Here is a 23,940-nt window from a genome sequence, read left to right on the forward strand (position 1 = left end):
TCGACAGGTGACGCTGTCTCAAGAAGGCAACATCTATCACTGAAGATCCTGCACCATCTGGGCCGTGCCATCTTCTTGTAGCTACCATCGGGTAGGAGGTACAAAAGCCTAAAGATCCACACCATCAGGTTCTAAAACAGCTACTTCCCTTCAACCATTCGGTTTTTGAACCAACCTGCACAATCCTAATCACTACCTCAGTATAGCAACACGATGACCACTTTGATCAATTTGCACTAGAGTGGACTTTGTTTTTTTTTTCTTCTAATTGTGTTACCTCTTGTCAAAATTATGTATAGTTGTGAATGCTTCTTATCTGATGCTATGTGCCTGTGATGCTACTGCAAGTAAGATTTCCAGTGCACCAGTGCATACGTGTACTTGTAAGATAAGATAAGATATCTTTTTATTAGTTACATGTACATCGAAACACAAAGTGAAATGCATCTTTGCATAGAGTATTCTGGGGGAAGCCCAGAAGTGTCACCACACTTCTGGCACCAACATAGCATACCCACAACTTCCTAACCCGTACGCCTTTGGAATGTTCAAGGAAACTGGAGCACCCGGAGGAAACACACACAGACACGGGGAGTAGTGTAGCAGTTAGCATAATGCTCTACAGCGCCAGCAACCTGGGTTCAATTCCCACCGCTGTCTGTAAGGAGTTTGTACGTTCTCCCCATGTCTGCGTGGGTTTCCTCCAAGTGCTCCAGTTTCCTCCCACATTCCAAAGACGTACGGGTTAGGAAGTTGTGGGCATGCTATGTTGGCGTCGGAAGCGTGGCAACACTTGTGGGATGCCTCCAGAACACTCTACACAAAAGATGCATTTCACTGTGTGTTTTGATCTACATGTGACTAATAAAAGATATCTTATTTTATGTACAAACTCCTTATAGACAGCGGCCGGAATTGAACCTGGGTCGCTGGCGCTGTAGTAGCATTATGCTATCTGCTACACTACCGTGTCTGCCTATGACAATAAACTCGACTTTGACTTTGATATTTACATGCTCCTTTAAAACTTACAGGGGCTATGTTCCTGTATTACATTTAAGCACACTAGGTCTTCCTTCTCAAGCTCTCTTTAAGGTTACCTGGTTCACTGAAAAAATTAGTAAACTATTGTGTAACAGCTTAAAAAAAACTGAATTTGAAATGGTGATCTGGCAGGGGTGCTGGATTATCACATTTTATTGTGTTCCATAATATATAGAATTCCAGAAAATGATAACTGATATTTTCACTGTTTTCACAGCTACCTCAGTTAGTACTCTGAGATGCAAATTATCGGAATTTATTGGCTTTCAGTGCTATTAATTTCTCCAGCACTATTTTTATACTAATATTAGTTTCCTTTTGTTCCTCAGCTTCATTAGATTCCTGGTTCCCTAACATCTCTGAAAGGTTACTTTTCCCCTCTTCTGTGAAAATAATCTGCATTACACTGCTCCCCATTATGCATTCCCTCCCCACCTCACCACACCCCTCTTCTCTATATGGGACTTTACTTCTTTTATCTTTTTACAAATTTGCAGAAGCTTTCACTGTTCACTTTTATGTTCCTTGCAAGTTTACTCTCATGCGCTATTTTTGATTTCTTAATTAAATTCTTTATCCTCCTTTGCTGTTCCTAATCCTAAATTTTGCTCATTTGTCTGAGATCCTCTCTGCCTCCTCTTTAGACCTAACACTATTCTAAAACTTCTTTTGTTAGCCATGGTTGGATTACTTTTTCTTATGGTTTTTTTTTAATTTCAGGCAGCTCATGCATTCACTCCTCAAATGCCTTTCAACTATCACGCCTTTTAATGAAGCCCCTTGATCAATCATAGGCAACTCACTCTTCATGTCTTCTCTACATTTGGGACCCTAGTTTCAGATTGAATCACCTCATTTTCCCTTTTAAAGAAACATTCTACCATGTTATGGTTACTCTTCCCAGATAGACCCTGCACAACAAGATTATTAACTAACCCTTACGTGTTGCACAATACCCACTCTAAATTATCCTGCTCCCGAGTTGGCTGCTCAACATACTAAATCAAAGAGCCATTGCAAACAAGGTCTTAAATTTAAAAAAAAGCTACAAGGTAACGGCATGAGGTGATAGTGGTAGTTTGGAAACAACAATAAAGTTAGGATGGTAAACTTCAAATCCCTTAATTTATTGCGTGGATTACAACAAATGCATAACTATTATGGCATAAAATGAGGAAACGTGACCCAACAGTGACCAACAATAGAAGTTAAAGAATGTACTCAATTCAGAAAAAGGCTTGGAATGCTGCCAAAATAGCAGTAAGCTTGAGGGTGGTTGAAATTTCAGAATTCAACAAAAGATTAAGAAATTGATGAGTAAAGGAAAGTAGAACGAGAATAATGTGAAATGAATTGTTAGATAATCTGCAGCATGGATTAAAAAAGTCATAGAATCACACCACATACAAACAGGCCCTTTTGGCCCAATGACTCCCTGCTGATCATCAAGAGCCCACTTAAACTAATCTTATTTTATTCTCTCTACATTCCAGATTCTGCCACTTACCTACACACCGGTTTATAGTGGCGAATCAACTAACACCTGCATGTCTTTCGAATGTTGGAGGAAACCAGATCACACGGAAGAAACCTACATGGTCACAGGGACAATGTGCAAATCTCACACAGACAGCACCGAAGGTCAGGATTTAACTTGGATTTCTGGATCCATGTGCAGTGCTCTGACTGCACCACTGTGCACACATAATAGACCCCTTTCTATAAAGATAGACTGTCAGTTCACTCTAATTAAGGGGATACTGGCAAAATCAATATATTTTGACTCCTTCCTGTCATTTAGTAATTTTCTTCTTTCTTTGATTTAATGCGCGATGCACACACTCAGCATCTTGCCCAAGTGATCAATTAATGTGAGCATTAGTATGCAATTGCAAGATACATCACAACATGATGCTTCAACCTGATCTCACTAATGTCGCAAGATTTTTGTCATAATTGAAAACTTGACTGAGTTTACCTGTTGTAATCCAAGGATGAGGTAAGGGTTTCAGAGTTTGTTCACACCACACCTCCTCCCAGTATCCAGTGATCTTCCAGTGACTTCTTATGTGCCTACGTCTCAATCACTAAAGACTGTAAAAATGTGTTTAGCTTTCAGTGGAACCCCTCAGTTATGATTGCATTTATTTAAATGATGAATGTCAAAAAGCCAGTCACTAAGAAAGTACAGGTTATTTTTGCTTCATTTTTAAAATGTTGAGAAGGGCAGAATTAATCTGCAAAAGCAAGTAACATCCTTCTTTAAGTAGCTACAAAGAGAAAGACACACAAATCTACAAATGTGCCATGTTTGGAACCAGAGCAAAAACAACTCAAGAGCTGCTTTCTGCAAGGCACATATTCCAGTGAAAACTTCATTATTATTAAAATGGATACATGCATGGCAGTGAAACACAGAGCAAAGTGGTGAGGAGTTACAGTATACTGAGTCTTGTGGCATTCAATTTCTAGACACCAGGCACCCTTCTAATAAACAAAAATAGACCTCAGCTTCTCCTCCTCCCTCAGTGGGTCTATGATGCTAATTGCACAAAGACCCTTGACCGGTGTAACAATTAAAAAGACTAGGCATTTCAGCCTAATTTCAGAGATGTTGGCAATTAACTCAAACTGCAGAGAGATTGAAGAGACTCCAGATGGCCTTAATGGGTGACATCATACAGCCCAGAGCATCCTACTGGAGAATGGCCCATCATGACCTGGGCTGCAATAGTTGAATCATAGAGTAATTGAATTATCAAGTAATAAAGAAATATTACAGCATGGAAACAGGCCTTTCGGCTCAACTCATCCATGCCAACCAATGTGCCCACCTAAGCTAGCTCCATTTGCCTTCATTTGGCCCATATCCTCTAAACCTTTCCTATCCACGTACTTATTCAGATGTCTTTTAAATGTTGTTATTATATTTCCATAACTAGTTTCTCTGGCAGCTCATTCCATATACGCACCACCTTCTGTGTGAAGGAGTTGTCCCTCAGGTCGCTTTTAAATCTTTCCCCTCTTACCCTAAACCTATGCCCTTTAGCTTTTGGTTCCCTTTTCCTGGGGAAAAAAAACTCCTGTGTGCATTCACCTTATCTGTGCCCCTTATGATTTTATACACCTCTATATGGTCAACCCTCAGTCTCCTATGTTCCAAGGAATGAAGTCCTAGCCTGCCCAACATCTTCATCTAACTCAGGCCCTCTGGCAACCTTCTTGTAAATCTTCCTTGGGTCCATCCTCCATCCTACTCTCCAAAGTTTACAGTGTCAGTCTCTCTGTAGGTGGCTAAGAGATAGAAACCACTGTCTGAGGAACATCCAGTTCTTTGGTGAACTAAAACCAAAGAATGGGATAGTCGTGTGATTTGAGGAGGGAGGAGGAAATGTGTTCTGTCACCATCCTCAGCTAGTCACTCAGAGCGAATGAGGAATGAAAGGTGTGGCATTTGATGTGTGTAGCCAGTCAAGAGCAGAGGTAGAGATGGTTGCAGTTAACAAAGAGCAGTGGTTTGTCCTGTATGAGTCCATCAATGACCACCATGTTCATTCCATCATGCTATAAAATTTCATATTAGAGAGATTCCTATAAATTTTGGAAGTTAATCATACAAATGGTTAAAGAAAAGAATTAATATCAAACTATTCATGTTTCCCGTAAAAAGTCTTTTACTCATTAGAGATGCCACATTCTTACATAGGATAATTTGGTCATTTACTGCACAAACAGCCTTCTGTATAAATCTATTATGAGGGAATTAAATCATGTCATTTTAATGTATTCACTCATTAAAGTATTTTGGATTGCCTCAGGCCAGTAATAAACAGCAGCAGCTATATCCAGTGATAGCAATTTATCTCCAGTCATCTCTTCAGGCAGAGCTGAAAATGAGCAAACAATAAATATAATATTGCACCCCAGATGAAGATAACAATTGTACCTGTTCAACCATTGAAACTAAAAAGGGGGAGCCCAGTTTGAAATAATATTTGGGATTTTATTGACTGACTTTTGGAGTGAAGGTGGGGAGATGTGTCTATTTTGATTGATTGTCGTATCTGGTTATTAAAATACAAAAGAAAATCTGAGGGCCATTGGGCAGTTAATATACTTAACATCTTTTCAGAAGGTTATAGGTTCTATCTTCTATTACACTAATATTAGATGCTGCAATTGTCTTCAACATCATTACTCTAAAGACGGAAAAAATAAGCCAGGTTATCTGATTGCTATTTGTTTCTCTTGTTCTAAAGTGCAAGTGGTTTCAGGTTGGAACAGTATTATTCTCAGCTCTCGTGCCTGAATCATTGAAGAGTCTGTGAACAAATGTTGCTTAATTATGTACATGGGGTTCCTGGGTTACATAAAGGCTTGTTCCTAAGAAATCTTGATAAACTGAATTTTCTGAAAGTCAGAAATGAACAATCTCCCTCAAAATTCGTAACGTAAAATCTATAGCCTCTACAGCCCTTGGGGACTGATTTTGCAAGGAGTAGACTGGGGAAGGTCAGAGTAAGTGATTGGAGATGTTACCTGCAAATGGCCGGTAACAATTTAATGCAGACAAGTGTAAGGTGTTGCACTTTGGGAAGACAAACCAGGGTAAGACTTACACAGTGAATGGTAGGGCTCTGTGATGTGCAGTGGAACAAAGAGACCTGGGAATACAGATCCATAATTCTTTGAAAGTGGTATCACAGGTAGATAGGGTCATAAAGAGAGCTTTTGGTACTTTGGCCTTCATAAACCAGGGCACTGAGTACAGGAGTTGGGATGTTATGTTGAACTTGTACAAGATGTTGGTGAGGCCAAATTTGGAGTATTGTGTGCACTTCTGGTCACCTACCTACAGGAAAGATATCAACAAGCTTGAAAGAGTGCAGAGAAAATTTACAAGAATGTTGCCGGGACTTGAGGCCCTGAGCCATAGGGAAAGGTTGAATAGGTTAGGACTTTACTACTTGGAACGCAGGAGAATGAGGGGACATCTTATAGAGGTAAACCAAATTACGAGGGATATAGGTAGGGTGAATGCTTGCAGGTTTTTTCCCCTAAGGTTGGCTAAGACTAGAACTAGAGGACAGAGGTTTAGAGTGAAAGGTGAAATATACTGTATAAAGGGAATCTGACGGAGAACTACATCACTCAGATGGTGGTGCGAGTGTGGAACGAGCTGTCAGTGTAAGTGGTAGATGTGGGTTGAATTGTAACATTTAAGAGAGGTTTGGATAGGTACATTGATGGGAGGGTTTGGAGGCATATGGTCCAGGTGCAGGTAGGTGGGACTAGACAGAAGATCAGGTCAGCATGGATTAGATGGGCCAAAGGGCCTGTTTCTGTGCTCTAGTGCTCTTTAACTCTATGAATCTATGACAAATGTTTGTCTGAATGCTGCCCCAGTAGATTGAAGGGGCACGGGAGTGGGGGATGGGGGAAGCTGATCCGCCAATCAGTGAGAAAACCATGGGTAGTTCAATGTAAGAAAGTGTGCACTAATGCGAGGTGGCTCAGAGCTTGTAATGTTTGATCTTACCTAAAGTAGAGTTTAGAGAAGACTTTAGTTTTTTCTATGGGTGATCACTGCAATGTTTCCTGGTGAAGAGATTCAACTACTGTACCGGAGAGCAGAGTCTGGGAGATTATGCATAAAATCAGATTTTTGAAAGTCAGGTGTTCTGTAGCCCAGGGACCCCTGTATATGAAAAGTGCCCTCTTGCACCAGGTGACAGGCAGTTGCCAACATCTGTTGAGTTGTATTCCTTGGAAGAGATGAGGGAAGGATTTGGAGATTTTGGAAAGAAGTAGGAGAAGCATTTTGTTATTTTATTGAAGACATTCCTCTTTAATATCAAATATAATTGTTATGCCATATTATTCTGTGCCTTTTGAGATAATGTCAGGCATTATCTAAGCAGTATTTAGATCAATCTCAATCATGTGTTTGACACAGCTGTCTCAGATTCATCCCTTTGATGGCCCTTGTTTCAAGATTGAGATTCAATTCAACAGACATTTAAAAAAAATACAGATCCAAAGTGGCAAAAAGTTTGGGACATAAAGTCATCTTCTTTGACAGGTTAAAACGCAAAGTAACAACAAAGTTAAGCCTATTCAATAGACATCTAATGTGTTCTTGGATCTTTCTACATTTGTAGCATCTGGAAATCCACCACAGCTTTTCAGGTTGTAAATAATTCGCATACATAAATGAACCTGATTGAAAATTTGAAGAAAGGAACTTCATATTTAACATACTTTGGATGCTATTGAGGGGGTTGTTCTGTCAGTTGCTAGCAGCAGTAGTCAGGTCTCCGACACTGTGACTGGCTCTGAGGCTCAGAGGGAAAGGATTCAGTCAGGCAGGGCAATGGTGATAGGGGAATCGATAGTGAAGGGGACAAACAGGATATTGTGGCAGCAGAAGAGATGTCAGGATGCTGTGTTACCTCCCGGGTGCCAGGGTCAAGGATGTGTCTGAGCAGCTGAAGAAGAGTCTCGAGGGGGAGGGCGAACAGCCAGAGGTCATTTTACATGTTGGTACAAATGTCATAGGTAGAACAAGGGATGAGATCCTGCAGAAGGAGTATAAGGAGTTAGGCTAAGAAATTAAAATGCAGGACCTCGAGGGTAGTAATCTCTGGATTACTCCCAGTGTTGCGTGCTAGTGAGTCTAGGAATAGAAGGATAGGCCAGATGAATGCATGGCTGAAGAGCTGAGGCAGGGGGCAGGGATTCAAGTTTTTGGATCATTGGGATCTCTTTTGGGGTAGGAGCAACCTGTACCAGAGGAATGGGTTGCACTTGAACAGGAGAGGGACTGACATCCCAGTGGGGAAATTTGCTTTTTCCATGACAGAGGGTTTGAACTAGATTGGTAGAGGTGTGGGACTCGGGAAAGCAAAGTCAGTGAGAAGACAGGGGTATGTGCAGCAAGCAAAGAGTGTAAGCAAAGAGACAAAGAGTGTAAGCTTAAAAATCAGGTTAGCAATGTTACAGTAAAAGAGCAAATAGGACCATTGCTTTAAGTTGCATTTATTTAAAGATGCGTAGCTTAACAGGTAAGACAGAAGAACTGTGGATGTGGATTGCCTCCAGTGATGGGGATATTGTGGCCATAACAGAAACGTGGCTGAGAGAAGGGCAGGATTTGCAGCTCAATGTTCTGGGATAACGATGATTTTGACATGACCGAGGAACAGGTAAGAGTGGAGAGGGTGTTGACTTTTTGATAAAGGAGGACATAACAGCAGTGCTTAGAGAGGATATTGTGAGGGATCAGTTAATGAGGCCATTTGGGTAGAACTCACAAATAAGAAGGAGATGGTCACCTTGGTGGGGCTATATTGTAGACCCTATTGTCAGTGGGAATTTGAGGAGCAGATGTGTCACGAAATTGTACGTAGTTGGGAGAATAGTAGGGTAGTGCGAATGAGAGACTTCAATTCTCCCGGTATCGACTGGACCACCCTTATAGAGATATTTGCTTCATTGTTAGCCACAGTGAAATTCCAAATGACTAGAGGGTGGCTAATTTTGTTCCATTGTTCAAGAAGGATAGCAAGGACAGGCCAGGAAACTACAGGCCGGTGAGCCTGAACTCAGTTGTAGGGAAGTTACTCAAGGGAATCCTAAGGGGCAAGATGATCATCACTTGGATAGTCAACTCATGGTGCTCGGACGTGTCGGTCCTGGCGAGCTCCTGCTCACTCAGCCTGGAATATCTAACAGTGAAGTGTTGACCATACTACCTGCCACGGGAGTTCAATTCAGCTATCCTGATGGCAGTCTACATCCCACCCCAGGTGGACGTGAAGCTTTCGCTCAATGAACTATATTCCGTGGTCAACAATCTTGAGAGAGGATAACCTGAGGCCCTCTTCATAAGTCCAGGTGACTTCAACGAGGCCAACTTCAAGAGTGTGTTACCAAAGTACTACCAGCATGTCTCCTGTCCCACCAGGGGCCCTAACACCCTTGGCCATTGCTATACAACCATCAAAGATGCCTTCCGAGTCACACCTCATCCTCACTTTTGTAAGTCTGACCACCAGGCTGTGTTCCTCCTCCCTGCATACAAACAGAAACTGAAACGACAGGATCCAGTACAGAGAGTCGTACAGTGCTGGTCTGAGGAAATAGATGAGCTTCTACATGACTGCTTTGAGTCAGTGGACTGGTCCATGTTCAAAGACTCAGCTGCCAGCCTTGATGTGTATGTCACCAACATCACGGACTTTATCAGCAAGTGTGTTGAGGACTGTGTACCAAAGAGGACAATATGGGTTTTCCCAAACCGGAAACCATGGATGAACCAGGAGATCCACTCCTTACTGAAGTTGAGGACTACTGCATTCAAATCAGCTGGCCCTGACCTTTACAAGAAATCAAGATATGACCTCCGGAAAGCCATCAGGAATGCCAAGAGACAATACCGGTTCAAAATAGAGTCCCAGACCAGCTGTCAGTTGTGGCAGGACTTACATGCTATAATAGGCTACAAAACAAAGTTGGGCAGCATAGTTAACAACAGCGCATCCCTTCCTGATGAGCTTAAAGCATTCTATGCACATTTTGAACAAAAGGGAGTGGATTGTCAGCACTCACCCTGACAGCCTCCAATGCAACTGAACCATGGTCATCGTCGAGGATGTAAGATCAGTCTTCCAAAGAGTGAACATGAGGAAAGCACCTGGCCCAGATGGTGTCCTGGCCGTGTGTTCAGATCTTGTGCTGATCCACTGATTTGCAGACATATTTAACCTCTCCCTGCTTCAATTTGAGGTTCCCACCTGTTTTAAGAAGACCACTATCATCCCAGTAACAAAGAAAAGCAAGGTACCATGCCTTAATGACTACTGACCAGTGACTCTGACATCCACCATCATGAAGTGCTTCAAAAGGCTGGTCATGGCGAGGTTGGCCATTCTGGATATTTGTTCCTTGGAGTGTAGGAGAATGAGGGGTGACCTCTTAGAAGTTTATAAAATCATGAAGGGTAGGGATAGTGTGGATGGACAGAGTCTTTTCCCCAGGGTTGGGGAGTCTAAAACTAGAGGGCACAGATACAAGATAAGAGGGGAGAGATTTAAAAGAAACATTAGAGGTAACTTCCTTACACAAAGGGTAGTCAATACCTGGAATGAGCTGCAAGAGGAAGTGGTCAAAGCTGGTACGATTGCAACATTTAAGAGACATTTGGATAGGTACATGGAGGGGAGGAACTTGGAGGGCTATGGGCTGAAAGCAGGCAACTGGGACTAGCAGGGAGGTTGCTGTGGATGTCATGGACCAGTTGGGCTCTAGGGTCATTTTCCGTGCTGAATTACTCTATGAATTAATGACTTGATGCTTGTTCAAGCTTTGTGTATACATTTATATGACAAGAGTAATGACAGAATTATAAAAGAAATTAGCTTAAATACCTGGAAATTGACATCAGCAGTCGCAAAAAAATGACGTGCGTGATATATAAATTGTAATGATGTCTTGTGCAACATAGAACTGCAGATTTGCATTCACTTTCTTTTGTAAAATATATTTTCTTCCATTTCCTAACTTGTTATTATTTAAAATCCAGACCAGATGCAGATTTAGCACTATGTTCCATGATAGATGAATAATGGACCACCACTAGTTGTCCAGTATATAATACTATCTGTACAACTTGTCAAATGAAGTTCTCTGTCTCTCATTGACTGTTTTAGGTTGGAGATTTGTATTCAGTACCATGCCCTCTACCTCAGATGGGATATATTGGCCTAGAAATTTTTAAGCATCTGCAAAAGTGTGTTGAATCAATGGTGCAAGTAGATTGATGAGTGTTTATCCAAAAACATACCACAACAAAATTCTTTATGTCGCTGCAAGTGTTCAAAGGCTTTTCCTCCACACACACCATGATTATGCAGCAAGCAAAGGAAAGTAGACCATATCCAGATTGTGGATTATGGACAGGGTTGGTGATTGGGAGTGAGGGGGCCCATTGGGGTATTGGTCAGGAATCAGTTGGAAGATGATCACTGGTTGGGTAGTAATGATGAGTGGCTAGTGGGGTTGAGGTGTCAGACTCTCAATAAGATTGTGTGTTTGAAACTTGCAACAATGAGGTGGGGTTGAAGAGCCTAAATAAGAGAGACCATGAGGGGAAATCTTTAGAATAAAGTCGACTCTCTTGTAGCAGATTTCCAGCAATGGACCTCATGGCAGGTTCCTTTAAAATATCAATAAAGCAGGGCTTACTTGTATTATGAAGCTCTCTGTTGGTGAGAGTGGCCGCATGCACCAGTGAAAATCACAGGGGGAAACGTGCCTGGAGGAGGAGGAGGTAGGGGAGGTCCTTAATGAATACATTCCTTCAGTGTTCACGAAGGAGAGGGACTTTGATGAATGTGAGGTCAGCGTAGAACAGGCAAATGTACTGGAGCATGTTGAAGTTAAGAACGAGGTAGTGTTGGAGCTTCTGAAAAACATTAGGATTGATAAGTCCCCGATGTTGAACGGCATATACCCCAGGTTACTATAGAAAATGAGGGAAGAGATTGCTGGGGTGTTGACAATGATATTTGCATCATCCCTGGCCACAGAAGTGATACTAGAGGATTGGAGGATGGTAAATGTTGTTCTGTTGTTCAAGAAAAGTAAAAGGGATAATCCTGGGACTTATAGACCAGTGAGCCTTACGTCAGTGGTGGGCAAGCTATTGGAGAGGATTATTAGGGACAAGGTTTATGAGCACTTGGAGAAGCATAGCCTTATTAGGGATAGTCAGCATGGCTTTGTGAGTGGCAGGTCATGCCTCATGAGCCTAATTGAGTTTTTCAAGGAGGTGACAAAAAAAAATTGATGAAGGTTGTGGTGTATATGGACTTTAGACTTTAGTGAGGCATTTGACAAGGTTCCCCATGGTAGGCTCATCCAGAAAGTCATGGGGCATGGGATCCATGGAGACTTGCCTGCGTGGATTCAGAATTGGCTTGCCCATAGAAGACAGAGGGTGGTGGTAGATGGAGCATATTCTGCCCGGAGGTCAGTGACCAGTGGTGTTCCACAGGGATCTGTTCTGGCACCCTTGCTCTTTGTGATTTTTATGAATGACTTGGATGAAGAAGTGGGGGGGGGGGCACGGGTGTTCATAAGTCTGTAGATGACATGAAGATTGGAGGTGTTGTGGATAGTGTAGAAGGTTGTCGTAAGTTACAATGGGATATAGACAGAATGTACAGTTGGGCTGAGAAGTGGCAGATGGAGTTCAATCTGGAAAAGTGTGAAATTTATACTTTGGAAGAACAAACTTGAAAGTAGAGTACAGGTTAATGGCAGGATTCTTAGCAGTGTGGAGGAACAGAGGGATCTTAGGGTCCAAGTCCATAGATCCCTCAAAGTTGCCATGCAAGTTGATAGGGTGGTTAAGAAGGTGTATGGTGTGCTGGCCTTCATTAGCTGGGGGAATTGAGTTCAAGAGCTGAGAGGTAATGTTGAAACTCTATAAGCCTCTGGTTAAACCACACTTGGAATATTGTGTTCTGTTCTGGTGACCTCATTATAGGAAGGATGTGGAAGCTTTAGAGAGGATGCAGAGAAGATTTACCAGAATGCTGCCTGGATTAGAGAACATGTCTTATGAGGAAAGATTGAGCAAGCTAGGGCTTTTCTCTTTGGAGCGACAGAGGATGAGAAGCAACTTGATAGAGGTGTATAAGATTATGAGAGGCATAGATAGAGTGGACATACAGCACCTTTTCCCCAGGGGGGCAATGGCCAATACCAGAGGCCATCAGTTTAAGGTCAGAGGAGGAAAGTTCAGGGGAGATGTCAGGTAGGTTTTTTTACACAGAGGGTGATAGGTGCCTGGGATGCACTGCTGGGGGTGGTGGTAGAGGTTGATACAATAGGGAAATTTAAAAGAGTCTTCGATAGGCACATAGATGTAAGGGAAATGGAGGATTATGAGCTGTGTAGGAGGGAAGGGTTAGATTGATCATGGAGTAGGTTTATACTGTATAGGTCGGCACAAAATCGGGGCTGAAGGGCCCATACTTTGCTGTACTGTTCCATGTTCTAAGTTCTAGAAGTGGCAGCAACCATGTCTCACACACTCTTAGATATCACTACATATGTACAGGTATCTCCACGCTTTGGCCCATCAATTATGCAAAGGAACTGAGAGGAAAATCAGAGACTTCTTTATCCACAGTTTATTCTCAATTATTTTCAATAAGATTGTTTTCACAGAAGCTCATTAATGTGGATCAGATAAGCATTGCACCATGCCATAAAATTTCTAGTCCACTGGCCTTGGAGGGAATGCAGTCCATACCCGTGCTTAAAAGGGTTTGATTGAAATACAGTCTTTCTTGGCTAGCTTTGCATTTCCTTGAATTTAGGAAACTGAGTGGCAATCTAATTGAGGTGTTTAAGAAGATTGGACAGTTTGACGGAAAAATTGAACCAGAATCAGAATCAGGTTTATTATCACTGACATATGTCATGAAATTTGTTGTTTTGCAGCAGTAGTACTGTGCAAGACATAGAGACATAAAAATTACTATAAGTTACAAAAATAAATAAATAGTCCAAAAGACGAATAACGAGGTAGTGTTCATGGGTTCATAGACCGTTCAGAAATCTGATGGCAGAGGGGAAGAGGCTGTTCATGAAATGTTGAGTATGGGTCTTCAGGCTCCTTTACCTCCTCCCCAATGGTAGTAATGTGAAGAGGGCATGTCCTGGATGGTGACGGTCTTCAGTGATGGATGCTACCTTCTTGAGGCACTGCCTCTTGAGGATGTCCTCGATGGTGGGGAAGGTTGTGCCCGTAGTGGAGTTGGTTGAGTCTACAACCCTCTGCAGCCTCTTTTGATCCTGAACATTGGAGCCTCCATACCAGGCAGTGATGCAACCAGTCAGAATGCTCTCCACCATACATGTGTAGAAATTTGCAAGAGTCTTTACTGGTGTGTGTTCTCCAGAATTCTACTTTCTGAAGTCCACAATCAATTCCTTGGTCTTGCTGATGTTGAGTACGAGATTGAAACAAATTCCCATGATGAGTGAGTACAGGACCTTGTCCCCTTGGATATTTCCGAGTGATATCAGAGAGCAGTTCTGGGCATAGAAAACTGATGTTCTCTCCTTCAAAAAAATCAGTTGTGCAATTTTGAAGTTGAGGCTGATAGAATTTTGATAAGGGGTAAAAGGTTCAAGGATGAAGGGAAGTAAATGGAGTTAAGACACAAATCAGCAATAACCTGACTGAAAGTCAGAATGGACACAAGGGATGAGTGCCCGATTGCAGTTCAGATGTTTGCAGAGTGTCATCTGTCAATCTATTATCTTAAAATAATTGTTTTTTTTTAATATTGTGATGGGTAGGAAAGAAGGTGAGATTAATCAAAAAGTGCTTGGGTTGTGTCATGTTTGCCTGTTAAAAGTTAAAGATTCTAGGAGACAAATAAGGGAGAGAAATAGGATTCGGTCTTGTCCTACGTCAGAATGAATTTGAACAGCAAGTCATTTTGATTTCAGTACAACAAGGATAAAGGAAAAGGAAAAGCAAAATGACGTATTTAAACCTGAACAAGAACAAGAAGGAAAATCACATTATAACTATTTTTGGAAGGTCAAAGTAATTGAGGCAAAAAAGTTAATTTGGTAAAAGGAAGATGAGGAGTAGAGTTGAGAGTATGATTGCCTGTAACTAATGGCCAGGAAAGTGGGATGCATTCTATTATTTATTCAGCCTTGCAGGCCAAAAGTCAGTGCGGAATGTGGTGTAACCATTTCCTGATTGATTTGTGCCATTCCAGAAACTTGACTGGGTACTTCCTGCTGCAAGTCATTCTTGTATGCTGTATCTGGCATGATTTTCAAATCAGTTACATGTCAAATGGCAACACATCTCTGGAGTGTTGCTGGGGAAATTAATTGACATTATTTAGGTTGTGCTCTCATTAAGTAATCCTGGGCCAACCATGTTTTGGGACCATTTTGGCTATTAAACCTCACAGATGAGTTCCATTATTGCTATCTCATTCACTGCTTGACAGCTACCTTCCTCATTGGCCTGGGCCTCAATCCTCTCAATCTGTGCATTCCACTGATGTCTCCAACCTACACTGATTCCATAATCAAAGCCTTTGATGTTTCTAATTCTAGTTACTGAGGTCCCCATCTTGTGAAGCCCCTGATCCTGGATTTTTCCAGCCCCTCAAATGCCCAGTCCCCTGCTTTGCCAGTCAAAGTCCAAATTTACCACATCTCGTGTGCACAAGTAAGTCTCTGATGTTCACTCAGCCATAATAACCACACCTGTCCCCTCACTCCAAGTTCCACTTGGGCTCTCAACCATCACCCCCATCTTGTCCCAACCCTCTGCTCTCAGTCCAGGGCCCAGATGCTGCATTGTGTGAAGTAAAATATGCAAAAGCCATTTGGGAGGTGTGGGCCCATAAACAAAAATAGTTGTGGAGGTGCTAGTCATGACCTTGTGGCACATCTATTGAGGCCAACAAGCTGTTTTTCTTTCTTGTTTCTTAGAGAACAGCCTTTCCAGTAAAACTACACTGATGACATCATAGATGTACAATTTTCATAATCATGAATATCCCAACTGTATATATCTTTTATTGCAAGAGGATTTGATTGCACAAGCAACAAGATCTTTCTACAATTACATAGGACCCTGGTGAGAAGCCCACGTGGAACAGTGTGTCTGGTTTGGTTTCCCTTCTTAAGGAAGGATATATTTGCAATAAGGAGAGTATGAAAATTCATCAGATGGCTTGTCATATGAGGAGAGATTAAGTAGACTGGGCTTATATTCTATAGGGTTTAGAAGTATGAGAAGTGACTTCTTTGAGACATACAGAATTGTTATGGGGCTTGACAGTGCAGGTGCAGGTGATCTTTACCCTTGCTGAAGTATCTTGAAACAGGGGTTACAATCTCTAAATAAGTGATTGGCTATTAAAGAATGCAAAGTGAAGAGGTGTAGAGGGCAATGAATGTTTGGAATTTTCTAGCCAACAGGGTTCAAGACAGAGATTGATAAACTTTTAGAAATTAAGAGAATAAAGAGATATGAGGTTAGAATGGGAAATGATGCCAAAATAAAAAATCTTATTGAATGGCTGAGCAGGCATTAGAGGTTGAATAACCTATTATTCCTTATGTTCTTGCGTTATGTTCTTCTAAATATTTAAACTATCATTGCATCACAAATAAAGAAAACAGTTTTCATTGGTGGGCCAAACTTAATGTTACAATATTTTTTATCCCAGAAAAATAGATGATGGATTAAAATGAATATTCTCCCCTTTAGATGTCATCAGAAGTTGACAATCATAAATGTTTTTAGCCAATTTTATCATCCATTATTGTGCATCTTTATATTTTATTAATATTTTAAAATACAACTTCCAAATCGTATGAAAATTATTCTTAATAATGGTCAGGTTTAACTGATGATACCTGCAAGGGATACTCAAGAACAAAATAAGATATAAACTAATGCAGCAAACTTCCCAGGGTGTCATCGTGATAATGGGCATTCTCTGCCATTAAGCAGGTTTTTGAAGCTAAGAAGAACAGAAAATATGAGGGTCATAGATTTTTATTTCCATGGTATTTAAACTCTGGTTTAATGAATCAGAGCTTCTTCCTCCAAGAATTTTACATGTATACTGCTACCATTTCCATTTTCAACTGACCCTAAAATCTACACATGATGATATCTTGGAAAACATTAATAGGAATCATTCATAGAAAACATTAATAGGAGGGATGCAAGGAATACAAGAATGCCTGTATTCCTTGCATCCCTCCCCTCACTTGAAATCAAGATAACATTATCACATTGGTGATTCAATGGCAAAACATGCAGACTGAGCAAAATGAGTACCTGTTAGACTCTAAAAGAAAATTATTCACAATATTAGTTATGCCAACAAGTAACCACATTTAAAACAGACTTTATATCAACCACAGGAAGACATTGAAAACATGTTTTGATTGCAGATAATGCTATCATCTGCAAATAGAATTTCCACATTCTAATTTTTTTGCTTTGAATATTCTTCTTCTGAATATTTTATTTGTAATTGTATTCACATAGTAATGAGCCTATCTCTAAGTGGGAATAGTAAAAATAATTCAGCTAAAGTCTTAATGGACTTCTGTCACTTACACTCAATTGCTTAGTATAGTACATCGGAGGGACATTTGTTAAAGTTTAATTATTTAACTGTTGCTTATCAATAGGTTTCTTGAATTCAGTTCCAAAGTTCAAGAAGTCATTAGATGATTTTTCATTTTTATGTAGCCTTGTCTGTTTAAAAGTCATTAATTCCATGATTTCTGGCCAAAATATTTGACTCATTATATTTAGTTGGAAAATACTAATTTGGGATATTTGGGATGTCCCACAGCACTATCAAGATCAATGGTATTTAAAGTTTGTCCTTATTTAATTCAATAACATTCAACATTGAATGCATTGATATGCATTCCTTATGAACCTTAGGCAACATTATACAGAACTCTATTGCATGCCACTTCTTGCCAATGTATTTAAAGCAGATAAGGACATGCAATGACTATGTATTCCAATTAAGACAACAATGAAGAAAGTATTGTGCATTGGCTAACCAATGGATAAAATAATCTGAAATCTAAGGTTCTAATTCAATTAAGTTTGCACCCATGTTGAGGAGACAAAATTCAAGCCACTTTCATGGAACAGCTCAAGGTGTCCGGTGGATTAAACATGGAACTAAATCACTAACTTGGCACAGAAAAATCATGCTGCAACAGACTTAATGAGATGAGTGATTTATGTGGTTTACACCAAGAATTCAACTGAACTCCAGCCCCATAAATATTAATGTTAATTCATTCCTGCGAGGACCAATTTCTACTTGAGACTGGATTTATATAATTATATTAAGGTTCTATTGTACCATGTTTCTTTAATTAGTGAATCATGTTCTCACTTGAAAATCATTGATGATTTATAAAAGAGGAATTAATCTCACACTTAGAGTTAAAGTATTTTTCTTAACAAGGGTATTAAGTAATGCAGATCTTAAAGAACAGGGCTTTAAAATCATTTTCCAAGAACAGTGATTTTCCTTCAGCAGTTATCATGACAACTCTCCTTAACTTTTTGGTCAGAAACTCAAATCATAAATGAATATGTTTTACAACAGTTTATTCCTCTCAAAGCTTTTGCAAATTAAAGAATAGCAGTTACCTTTTATTTTTCCAGCTCTATGTATATTTACCAATGCCCTACTGATAAATCAAAAGAGCAAAAAAGATATAAAGCTTGATAGTACTACACATTTTACAGAATGCAGCATGGAGTCATATAGCTGGGATATTGCTTTGGTTTATAGATTAGTAAATTGGGAGGAAAAACATAAAACTTGTGGTGTCCATTTTTGGTGAAGATTGGGGTGGATGAGCTGTGGTATAGGTGGAGGACAGAGCCAATTTTATACGGTTCAACACCAAAAGGTTGCCTGAAATATGAATAGGATCAAATGGTTATTCAGATATCTCTGAGAGCATTTAAACTGAAGTCCGATGTATTGAATATGTTGATAATGAGATGAAGCCCTTTTTTGGGACTTCTTTCAAATATTGGGTTGCCCTGAGCATTAGACATGCTCCAGTTAGGACTTCCTCTTGTAGATGGGGCCTGAACTCAACAAACCTACAAAAAGGAAGTTCTTTCTTCTAAGTGAAAAGAAGGTATCTTATGGACCCTGGAAGACGCAGAGAACTTCACCTGGATGTACAGCACTCCTGAAGGCAGCCACTGATTTTGATTGTGCACCCCCCACCCCAGTCTGTTCCATTCTCTTCCCACCCTCCACCATTGTGGAGTTTGCAAAGAGCTGTTGACAATGAGGCAACCTATACAAGTTTTTAAAGGAAAAACAAAAGTTGCTTCCTAAACTGGACAGGGCTAATTCTGGGCGAATTAAGCAGAATCTAACAAAGGTTGATCGGGTGATTCTGTCTGAAGGGAAAGAAAAGAATAGCAAATGAGAGGCTTTTAGGAGTGTGATATCAAGAGTCCAGGGGCAGCATCTTCCTGTTAGGGTAAAGGGTAAACCTGACAAGTTCAGGGAACCCTGGCTGATGAGAGATAGTGAGGCTCTGGTCAGGAAAACGAAGGAAGGCCACATTGAGTTTAGGAGGTCGGGGACAAGGAAATCCCTTAATGACTATAAAAAGATTAAGAATATACTTAGGGAACTCAGGAGGGCAAACAGAGGGTATGGGATGGATCTGGCTGGTAAGGTTAAGGAAAATCCTGAGAGGTTCTATAGCTATATGAAGAGTAAAAGGGTAGCTAGGGAGAGAGTAGGTCCCCTTAGAGATCAGCAGGGCCGCCTATATCTTGAGCCGCAGAAGATGGGTGGGATTTTTAACGAATGTTTATCATTGGTGTTTACTGAGGAGAAAATCATGGTTGCTCAAGAGATAAGGGAAGTGGAGATGTTTTGGAGAACATTTACATGACCAGGGAGGAGGTATTTGAGCCTTACAGTGCATTAAGGTGGATAAATCCCCAGGGCCTGACTGAGTGTATCCTTAGACTTTGTGGGAGGCTAGAGAAGAAATTGTGGAGGCCCTTGCGGAGATATTTGCTTCATCATTAGCCACTGATGAAGTGCCTGAAGACTGGAAGGTGGTAAATATCGTTCTGTTGTTTAAGAAGGGTAGCAAGGACAAGCCAGGGAACTACAGGCCAGTTAGCCTGACATCAGTGATGGGAATTTACTGGAGGGAAATCTGAGGGACAGGATCTACCAGCATTACAATAGACAGAGTCTGATTAGGAAGAGTCAGCTTGGCTTCATGCTTGGAAGGTCGTGTTTGACAAACCATTTAGAATTTTTTTGCAGAGGTAACTGGAAAAGGTAGATGAGGGTAGAACAGTGGATATTGTCTATTCAGACTTTAGCAAAGCCTTAACAAGGTCCCACATGGCAGGCTGGTCTGGAAGGTTAGGGCCCATGGAATCTTGGGAGAGCTAGTTAGGTGGATTCGAAATTGGCTTGGAGGTAGGAAGCAGAGAGTAAGTTGAAGGTTGCTTCTCAGAATGGAGGCAGGTGACTCGTGGTGTGTCACAGGGGTCGGTGTTGGGACCCTTGTTATTAATTATTTATATAAATGATTTGGATGCAAATGTACAAGGCTTGACCAGTAAGTTTGTGGATGACATGAAATTAGGAGGTGTTGTTGATAGTGAAGAAGGTTATCGTAGATTACAGGGGGATCTTGATCATTTAAGGAAGTGGACCGAGCAGTGGCAAATGGATTTCAATGCAGATAAGTGTGAGGTGATGCATTTTGGGAAGTTAAATCAGCATAGGACTTATACTGTGAATGGTAGGGCACTAGGGAGTGTAATGGAACAGAGGGACCTGGGAGTACAAGTGCATAGTTCGTTGAAAGTGCTGTCACAGGTAGACAGGGTGGTGAAAAAAGTTGTTTAGCACACTGGCCTTAATGAGTCAGGGTATTGAATACAAGAGTTGGGACATTATGTTGCAGTTGTACAAGTGGTTGATGAGGCTGCACTTGGAGTACTGTGCACAGTTTTGGTCAACCTGTTGTAGAAAATACATGGTTAAACTGGAAAGGATGCAGAGAAGATTTACAAGGATGTTGCCAGGACTAAAAGGCCTGAGTTCTAGAGAGAGGTTGGCCAGGCTATGTCTTTATACCTTGGAACATCAGAGAATGAGGAGCAACCTTACTGAGGTGTTTAAAATTATGAGAGGAATAGATAAGGTGGATGGTAACAGTCTTTTCCCTCGGGTAAGGGAGTTCAAAACTAGGGGGGCGTTGGTTTAGTGTGAGAGGAGAAAGATTTAAAAGAGACCTGAGGGGCAAATTTTTCACACAGAGGGTGGTGAGTACATGGAACGAGCTGCCAGAGGAAGTGGTTGAGACAGGTAAAATAGTATCATTGAAGAAGCACTTAGATAGGTACATGGAGGGATGGGGCTTGGAAAGATATGGGCTGAATGCAGGAAATTGGGACTAGCTGGGTGGGTACCATAGTCAGCATAGACTGATTGGGCCGAAGGGCCTGTATCTGTGCTGTATTGCTCCAGGACTCTGAAATTGTGATGGTTTGGCAGCTAATGCAGCAAATGTTAAAGTAAGACCTAAGGTCCAATTTTGGTCTAACCTGCAGCTCCTATTTCGAGCATTGTATATGCAATCAGTTGCAGGGCCAAAAGCAAACCATAAAAATTACTTTTGCAGAATGCACTGCTTTCTGATTCTTCATACCTTGAAGTATTAGCATATTCTGCTGAGTAGGAGGTACCTCTTTTGATGGTTGTCATCAACAGATTATGGTTGGCCATTTGTGCAAATAATTGTGACTATTTATCAATACAGCTATGTTCACATATTGAAAATCAGAAAGAACTGCAGATGCTGGAAATCTGAAATAAAGACCAAAATTGCTGGAAATATTCAGCAGGTCAGGCTGCATCTGTGGAAAGAGAAGCAGAGTCAACACTTCAGGTCAAAGAGCACAGTTCTGAAGAAGGGTTAATGACCTGATACATTAACTCTGTTGTTCTTCCCACAGGTGCACCATGTCCTGCTGAATGTTTCCAGCATTTTCTGTTTTTATTTAGTGTTTACTTATTTCTATTTCCAAGTTACATGACATGTTAATAGCATAAACGGGATACAATATGAGTGAATAAATAATCATGACAGGGAAGGATTAAAAAAAAGACAAAAAAGTGACAGAAATAAGAAAACAGAAGGATGCATTGAAAAGAAATAATAAAATGAACAAAATTGAATGAATACTTCAAACCAGCTGGTAATAATACTAGTGGAAGTCGCTGGACAGGAAGACGTGAAGTGTGAATGTCATTAATGTGTATTAAGGTCAGAGAAATGATTAAAAAGCTTACTCATAAGCCAGGGGAATTCACATTTGGACTGAGATCAATATGCAGGTTTCATCTCAAGCTTGTTAAGGAACTCCAGTCTCAAAATAAATTGAAAGCATTTGTGTAATAAATCAAACTGAAATGCAACAGACTAAAATGAACAGAATTCAATCTGAAAATTTATAATACTGAACTAGATAATTTCTCTCTTTTAAACACAATAAATCAGTAGTATCCCCAAATCTGATGAGTTAAAATAACCAATGGGATTAATTATACCCTAAATATGGAAATTGCAGAGAATTATCTGTTGCGCCACCAGATTCCATGCTCTGAACATCATGGTGTCTGTACTTCTAAAGCAACCATTTCCACAACATGTGTATATGGTATTATGTAAGGATTGCAAAGCAATTATATGTGAAGTTTGCTGTTGCAATGGGGCTTTTAATGCGAACACACCTAATTACTCAAATCGATTTCTGTAGTTGACAGAAGTGGAACATCTGCTTGGCTGGGTCATTTAAGTCGACTGTCAACATTTTTGTTCTTTAGTAATAATGTGGATATAAATTCCCAATCATTACTTTACTCTTCATTCTGAACTGTTTAATAATTGCTCAGAAGCGTGACTTTATAACACCTTAATGGAAAATGACGACTTAATGTTATTTTCATCTGGTCTCAAATAGTATCCTCTTTATTTATTCACAAGATAAAGAAATTGCCCTTGAGAAGGTAGTTCCAAGCTGTACATTAAGACAGCCATAATCCACGTGCACTCAAGTTTTATTGGTTTCTTGGATCATTTCAGTATTTAAAATCCAACCATGTTGCTTACAAACTGGAATTGAATGTGTGCAGAATTTCCTTCCTGAAAAGGCAGTTGGTCTATAAATACATGCACTACCAGCAGTGCCCATGTGCTGAAAAATCTGGTGGTATAACTGAAGCTGTTTTATTTTAATTTCCCAGTTTACATATGTTGAGATTTGAACTTCTGTTCCTAGATTAATCAAGCTCTGGTTTACCAGTCCAGTGACACAAACACTACGCAGTGTGATAGTTATTAATACTCTGAATACCCACAGACTGTAATTGATCTGTACTGTTAAAAACAAGATATTTAATTGCCCTGCTGAACATTCTCCTTAATATCACCAATTTATCATTCATCAACCTGAAATGTTGTCTCTTCACAGATGCTGCCTGACGATTTTCTGTATTCATATTAAATTTCCAACAACTGCAGTTATTTTTTTGACTTTCTATCATCATTCATCATATTGCAATTGTTCATATTCTCAAACAACATAGAGGCCATTCAGTCCATCAAGTTTATACTCGCTCTCACAGCAATCCCATCAATCCCATTCAGCCATTATTTTCCATCTCTTACAAACCCATCAAATCCACTCTGATCCTACCACCCACCTACACTAGGGTTAAATTACAGTAGCCAATTAACCTACCAACCAGCACATCTTTCAGATGTGGGAGAAAAATGGAGGCCCCGGGGTAAACCTGCACTATCGTAGAAAGAACATACAAACAGACAGCACCAGAGGTCAGGATTGAACCCAGGTGCAGATAGATTCTCCTTGGGCTATTCTTTTTTCTGAGTTGCGTACAAACACATCCAGGGGGAGAAAATCAGTCAGGGCTCACAGAACAGCACAGACCAGAACTCTTTTATAAAGTTTATTAAAAACTGACCAAACAGCACAAATAAAATAATATAAAACCAAGCACTACAAATGAGAATATATACAATGTAAAATGAAATTACAGTTGGCATGATGTAAATGCTGTAAACTATTGAACTCTAATAGGACCTCTGTATGTTGTACCTTACACTCTTTAGCTTTTAAATGCAGCACTTTGGGATAGGAATTTCAGTCAATCTTTGGTCAATTTTTGGTTCACTGTGAGTTATGCATTCTTGACACAGAGG

Source organism: Pristis pectinata, chromosome 9 (assembly GCF_009764475.1).
Source record: "Pristis pectinata isolate sPriPec2 chromosome 9, sPriPec2.1.pri, whole genome shotgun sequence".
NCBI lineage: Eukaryota > Metazoa > Chordata > Chondrichthyes > Rhinopristiformes > Pristidae > Pristis > Pristis pectinata.